General features: G+C 34.1%; 2 long non-coding RNA genes across 2 annotated transcripts; both read left to right on the forward strand.

Annotated features, from left to right (window-relative positions):
- The first annotated feature begins 244 nt into the window (after positions 1-244).
- On the forward strand, positions 245-583 carry LOC138913611 (uncharacterized). Its single transcript, XR_011419404.1, has 2 exons — positions 245-469; positions 522-583. It is a non-coding gene; the product is annotated as an uncharacterized lncRNA (long non-coding RNA).
- Positions 584-4,856: 4,273 nt separating this feature from the next.
- Positions 4,857-5,195, forward strand: LOC138913606 (uncharacterized). The gene is made up of 2 exons (XR_011419401.1): positions 4,857-5,081; positions 5,134-5,195. It is a non-coding gene; the product is annotated as an uncharacterized lncRNA (long non-coding RNA).
- Positions 5,196-7,703: the final 2,508 nt, after the last annotated feature.

The following is a 7,703-nucleotide window of genomic DNA, read 5'->3' on the forward strand; positions in this document are numbered from 1 at the left end:
GGATTTCAAGTTATTTGAATGGGAGGACTCAGAGGGTTATATTTAAGAACGCTGTTTCTAAAATGATCCACGTGACATCTGGAGTGCCCCAGGGTAGTCATCTGGGCCCTTTTCTGTTTACTTTGTTTATTAACGATCTTCCCTGTAACAAATTCTCGTGTACTAATGTATGCTGATGATGTTAAGCTTTGTTTGACATACAATAATATAGAGTCTGGTTTCTGGATTGTAATCTGACTGTTGCCGAAATCGACGACGGCTGAAGCACCCCAGTGAGAACATGTTCGCGGAGTTGCCAACTCTATTCATTTTTATCCTATTCCCCTTTGCTCACGGCTCGTCCAGCTGTTAATCGCTGAGTCGCTCTTACTCACCACGCTTGCAGAGCTTACATACATACACACAAGTGGGGTGAGATTGCCGATTCTATTTTGTGGTTCAGTTGTGAATAGAAAAGCGAAGGGCTAGGGTAAGAAAATCTACGTAAATTTAAGATCACATGTAAAACCTTGCATTTGCAGAAATTTTAAGCGTCACAGCGTCACCACGAAGAGGGACAGCTGAAATAAATACTAGACTTGCATTGGAGTTTAATTTATTGTACGGCGCTGTAAAAACCAGCTTATTTTCGCAACACTGACATTGATAATTTTCAAGTATGGTGTGAGTATAACCTCTTAAATTTGAACTGCCTCAAATGTAACGTGATGACCTTTCATAGGGGAACTCCTACGTTTATAAGTTATTTGCTTCAGAATTTGCCACTTGACCGTATATATTCAGTAAATGATTTAGGCGTTCTTCTGGACCCGAAGCTTAAACTTGACTGATACTTGAAAGCTATGAGTGTTTTTGTCTTTATAAAGCGTTGGTCAAAAGAATTTGACGACCCTTATATAACCGAATTACTATTTACCTCCCTTGTCCGTCCTATATTGGAATATTGTTCTTCAGTTTGGAGCCCACATTACCAAGTGCACATTAACCGTACATTAAACGTAAGGCTACCTTCCTTCCCGTTAGACTAACACGTAATTATTATCCTCTTAGTTTGCCCCGATGTACATAAAATTTTGGTCTGCACGAGCCGTTTCGCGCTCTATGTAATAATTAGAAACAAATATTTCAGCTCATTTACTTCGCACCTAATTGTTTCTTTATTTTCATTATGTGTCCCGTCTTTATTTGTTTTATGTATTCTACCTCGCGAACTCGCATTCTTGTCCAAATTTATAAAACGGTCCCGTGCGTAACAAGCACGTGCTTGGTATCGTTGGGTCACTTGTTTGTACTGTCTATCCAGCCAGTTCTTAGAAATAAAATAAAATAAGTGAAATACGGACGCGACAAAAATAGAACTGCAATATTGAAAACTTTAGAAAAGCCTTAAATTCTGCGAAACTGGAGGGAGTATTATTCTGGTTTTTTTTTTCAGAATACTTGCTGAGTAATAGAACACATCAAAGCAAGTTCGGTGGCAAAACATTCAGCGGTCTTTTTATACCCTTGCAGAGGGTATTATGATTTCAGTCAGAAGTTTGCAACGCAGTGAAGGAGACGTTTCCGACCCCATAAAGTATATATATTCTTGATCAGCATCACAAGACGAGTCGATCTAGCCATGTCCGTCTGTCCGTCTGTCTGTTTCTACGCAAACTAGTCTCTCAGTTTTTGAGCTATCGGTACAAAACTTTCGCAAAAGTCTTCTTTCTATTGCAGGTAGTATATATGTCGGAGCCGACCGGATCGGACAACTATATCTTATAGCTCCCATAGGAACAATCGGAAAAAAAAAACTTTAAAAAATTCTAGCTTCGGTGTTTTTTGAAATATTACCTTCTACTTTTGGGGATGTTATTTTTTAAATATTTCTGAATTTCGAATTAATTATTTTAAAAATCGGACTACTATATCATATAGCTGCCATAGGAACGATCGGAAAATTAATGGAAAAGTAATAGGAAATAAATTCTAGCTTCTTTGGTTTTTATTGTATTATCTTCTACTCTAGGATATGACTCTTTTTAAATATTTCCGAATTTCAATTTTAATTTGATCTAAATCGGACGACTATATCATATAGCTGCCATAGGAACGATCGGAAAATTAATGAGAAATATTAGAAAATTAAACATTTTTGCGATTTGTTAATTAATAGGAATGATCTGCAAGGGTATATAAGCTTCGACTGGCCGAAGCTAGCTTCCTTTCTTGTTTTTAATGCTAGTGCAAGAATACGGACGCGACATTTACGGACGCAACATGTTGTTACTTAACAAAATATTACAACTTTTTATTTTGTTAAAATGTTGCAAAGCTATTATACGTGTTACTAAAGTTCGTACTGTAAAGTTTGGTTAAATTATTTTAGCCTTATTCACCTCTTTTTATAAAAACATAGTTTTTATATAGCTCGTTCTATGAAAATTATATGACAAAGTGGTTAGAGTTTAATTAAAATTCAGCAGTAAGTGCAGAAATTTAGCCAAAGTACAACTGTTAAAAAATATATCCCTTTTTAAAAAAAGTTAATCTTAGAAATATGTTGCACGAATAGAGTATTTTATAAAATTATGGTTTTAGTTGGAAAGGCTGTAAGGCCCATACAAATTTCGAATTGTCTGGTAATGGATGCATGGTGTTTAAATTGTATTTAAATTGTAGTGGTAATAAAAATTCCACCACTTCATTGGCGCGGAATGTAAAGAAGCTTTATTATCGAGCATATGGGCCGTTCTTTTACAAACCAAACAGATTTGGCAAAAAAAAAAATTTCACATTTTTGATTTGCCTGAAACTTTTTTTACACGCACTATTCGGAAAATAAGTAAACACGTGTATCAGGATTTGACCGAAAAAAAAATTATTTTTTAGTTAGAATTTTTTTAATTTTGCCAAAAATTGTCAAATTTGAAAAAGTACCCTCTCATTGAAAATCGGTATCTCCGGATATATGAATCTGATTGACTTCATGTCTTTTGCATTAATTCCTCTAAAAACAAATTAAGATTTAAAAAAACTTTTAAACCATTGCCCCCACAAAAAAAATAATTTTTTTTCTTTTAATACTTGCGCCATGTTGTTAGAATTTGTTTTAACAAGGCCTCGGCTTTTTTCAATGAAAAAACGTCGCAGCATGTAGGTCTACTCTCTCACTCTAATCGGATCCTTATGGAATTCAGGTTTCCTCATTGTTCACTAGTCCTTTAACAATTCTTAATGATTAAAAGTTAACTTTTAAGTTTTTTGACAATTTCTGAATGACAAAAAGTAAAAAGTCATTTTTTAATCTATTGAAAACTTAAAATTATTTATTTAACCGTCCATTTAATAAACAAAAATTTTAAAATTTTGTTTTGTATTATTTTTTTGTATTATGTAATTTATTAAACATTTTTAAATATTTTTTTTTAATTTTTTAATAAAAATAAAAATTATAAAATGTAATAATTTTTTTGTAAAAAATGAATAAAAAAATTTAATAAATTACGTAATACAGAAAAATAATAAATAAAAAAATTATAAAATTATTGTTGTCCATGGGGATTTAACTCATTGGACAGGTCCTTTCAAGCAGTGGTCACAAGAATGCGGACGCCCTGAGTAAATCCTTTGGCAATGTCGATATTATCGCGAATGAATCGGAAGAATATGGTGTCTTGCGCTGGTGACCTATGTTTACACCTGAAAATTAGCAACGCTTATTAGTTTAAATTAATAATAAACAACAATTTTGTACTTTTTTACTTACGTGGGTTCTTTTTCTTCACAGCCGGCGTTTTATCTGGCAAAAATAGAGCATTTTCACGACAGTGATGCCAACTTTTTGCAAAGGCGTCCTTTTTTTACTAATTTCTCAATAACTACAACTTATTTTACCATGAAATGTTTAGCAGAAATAAGTTTCATTCTTAACTACAATACTAAGTACCTTTGAATAAATGATTCGTTAACACAACATTTCGATAACACTGTGCAGTAGGGTGGGTCGATTTGGAGGTCAAAAAATCGTAGGGGGGGAACGTATTCTATAGACTATTCTAAGCAACATTGCCAAAGAAACTATGCCTTGGAAACCACGTTTAACCCTCCGCATTTGCAAGAGAACAATACTGGTTTTTTGATGAAAAATATCTCAGTAGCCTTGACTTTGGAACATTTGTATGGACGCGAAAAAAGATATAAATCGTTTGGGGGGAATATAATCAATGGACCATTCTAAGACATATTGGCCAAGAAACTATATGCCTAAAACCACGTTTGACCCTCCGCATTTTTAAAAGAAAAATACTGATATTTCACTTAATTTTTGAGAAAAGTATCATAGTAGCCGTTATTAATATACAAAATAACAGTATTAAAAAAATGCTTTAAAGAGAACAACACATTTTTAACAAAGGGGAGAATTTAAAATTGACAAATATTTCACGGCTACTATGATATTTTACTCAAAAGTAAAACGAAATACCAGTATTTTTCTCTTGCAAATGCGGAGGGCCAAACGTGGTTTATGGCATATAGTTTCTTGGGCAATATGGCTTAGAAATGCCCAGAGATTGTTTTCCGCCCAAACGATTAGACTTGCTTGGGTTTCCATGTAATCTTTTAACTTGGATTTCAAGTTATTTGAATGGGAGGACTCAGAGGGTTATATTTAAGAACGCTGTTTCTAAAATGATCCACGTGACATCTGGAGTGCCCCAGGGTAGTCATCTGGGCCCTTTTCTGTTTACTTTGTTTATTAACGATCTTCCCTGTAACAAATTCTCGTGTACTAATGTATGCTGATGATGTTAAGCTTTGTTTGACATACAATAATATAGAGTCTGGTTTCTGGATTGTAATCTGACTGTTGCCGAAATCGACGACGGCTGAAGCACCCCAGTGAGAACATGTTCGCGGAGTTGCCAACTCTATTCATTTTTATCCTATTCCCCTTTGCTCACGGCTCGTCCAGCTGTTAATCGCTGAGTCGCTCTTACTCACCACGCTTGCAGAGCTTACATACATACACACAAGTGGGGTGAGATTGCCGATTCTATTTTGTGGTTCAGTTGTGAATAGAAAAGCGAAGGGCTAGGGTAAGAAAATCTACGTAAATTTAAGATCACATGTAAAACCTTGCATTTGCAGAAATTTTAAGCGTCACAGCGTCACCACGAAGAGGGACAGCTGAAATAAATACTAGACTTGCATTGGAGTTTAATTTATTGTACGGCGCTGTAAAAACCAGCTTATTTTCGCAACACTGACATTGATAATTTTCAAGTAACGGTGTGAGTATAACCTCTTAAATTTGAACTGCCTCAAATGTAACGTGATGACCTTTCATAGGGGAACTCCTACGTTTATAAGTTATTTGCTTCAGAATTTGCCACTTGACCGTATATATTCAGTAAATGATTTAGGCGTTCTTCTGGACCCGAAGCTTAAACTTGACTGATACTTGAAAGCTATGAGTGTTTTTGTCTTTATAAAGCGTTGGTCAAAAGAATTTGACGACCCTTATATAACCGAATTACTATTTACCTCCCTTGTCCGTCCTATATTGGAATATTGTTCTTCAGTTTGGAGCCCACATTACCAAGTGCACATTAACCGTACATTAAACGTAAGGCTACCTTCCTTCCCGTTAGACTAACACGTAATTATTATCCTCTTAGTTTGCCCCGATGTACATAAAATTTTGGTCTGCACGAGCCGTTTCGCGCTCTATGTAATAATTAGAAACAAATATTTCAGCTCATTTACTTCGCACCTAATTGTTTCTTTATTTTCATTATGTGTCCCGTCTTTATTTGTTTTATGCTTGCACGCACGGTCCCGTGCGTAACAAGCACGTGCTTGGTATCGTTGGGTCACTTGTTTGTACTGTCTATCCAGCCAGTTCTTAGAAATAAAATAAAATAAGTGAAATACGGACGCGACAAAAATAGAACTGCAATATTGAAAACTTTAGAAAAGCCTTAAATTCTGCGAAACTGGAGGGAGTATTATTCTGGTTTTTTTTTTCAGAATACTTGCTGAGTAATAGAACACATCAAAGCAAGTTCGGTGGCAAAACATTCAGCGGTCTTTTTATACCCTTGCAGAGGGTATTATGATTTCAGTCAGAAGTTTGCAACGCAGTGAAGGAGACGTTTCCGACCCCATAAAGTATATATATTCTTGATCAGCATCACAAGACGAGTCGATCTAGCCATGTCCGTCTGTCCGTCTGTCTGTTTCTACGCAAACTAGTCTCTCAGTTTTTGAGCTATCGGTACAAAACTTTCGCAAAAGTCTTCTTTCTATTGCAGGTAGTATATATGTCGGAGCCGACCGGATCGGACAACTATATCTTATAGCTCCCATAGGAACAATCGGAAAAAAAAAACTTTAAAAAATTCTAGCTTCGGTGTTTTTTGAAATATTACCTTCTACTTTTGGGGATGTTATTTTTTAAATATTTCTGAATTTCGAATTAATTATTTTAAAAATCGGACTACTATATCATATAGCTGCCATAGGAACGATCGGAAAATTAATGGAAAAGTAATAGGAAATAAATTCTAGCTTCTTTGGTTTTTATTGTATTATCTTCTACTCTAGGATATGACTCTTTTTAAATATTTCCGAATTTCAATTTTAATTTGATCTAAATCGGACGACTATATCATATAGCTGCCATAGGAACGATCGGAAAATTAATGAGAAATATTAGAAAATTAAACATTTTTGCGATTTGTTAATTAATAGGAATGATCTGCAAGGGTATATAAGCTTCGACTGGCCGAAGCTAGCTTCCTTTCTTGTTTTTAATGCTAGTGCAAGAATACGGACGCGACATTTACGGACGCAACATGTTGTTACTTAACAAAATATTACAACTTTTTATTTTGTTAAAATGTTGCAAAGCTATTATACGTGTTACTAAAGTTCGTACTGTAAAGTTTGGTTAAATTATTTTAGCCTTATTCACCTCTTTTTATAAAAACATAGTTTTTATATAGCTCGTTCTATGAAAATTATATGACAAAGTGGTTAGAGTTTAATTAAAATTCAGCAGTAAGTGCAGAAATTTAGCCAAAGTACAACTGTTAAAAAATATATCCCTTTTTAAAAAAAGTTAATCTTAGAAATATGTTGCACGAATAGAGTATTTTATAAAATTATGGTTTTAGTTGGAAAGGCTGTAAGGCCCATACAAATTTCGAATTGTCTGGTAATGGATGCATGGTGTATTTTGGATTCTGTGCAACACTTTTACATTTAAATTGTAGTGGTAATAAAAATTCCACCACTTCATTGGCGCGGAATGTAAAGAAGCTTTATTATCGAGCATATGGGCCGTTCTTTTACAAACCAAACAGATTTGGCAAAAAAAAAAATTTCACATTTTTGATTTGCCTGAAACTTTTTTTACACGCACTATTCGGAAAATAAGTAAACACGTGTATCAGGATTTGACCGAAAAAAAAATTATTTTTTAGTTAGAATTTTTTTAATTTTGCCAAAAATCGTCAAATTTGAAAAAGTACCCTCTCATTGAAAATCGGTATCTCCGGATATATGAATCTGATTGACTTCATGTCTTTTGCATTAATTCCTCTAAAAACAAATTAAGATTTAAAAAAACTTTTAAACCATTGCCCCCACAAAAAAAATTATTTTTTTTCTTTTAATACTTGCGCCATGTTGTTAGAATTTGTTTTAACAAGGCC

This window comes from Drosophila takahashii, chromosome 3R (assembly GCF_030179915.1).
Source record: "Drosophila takahashii strain IR98-3 E-12201 chromosome 3R, DtakHiC1v2, whole genome shotgun sequence".
NCBI classification, from domain to species: Eukaryota; Metazoa; Arthropoda; class Insecta; order Diptera; family Drosophilidae; genus Drosophila; species Drosophila takahashii.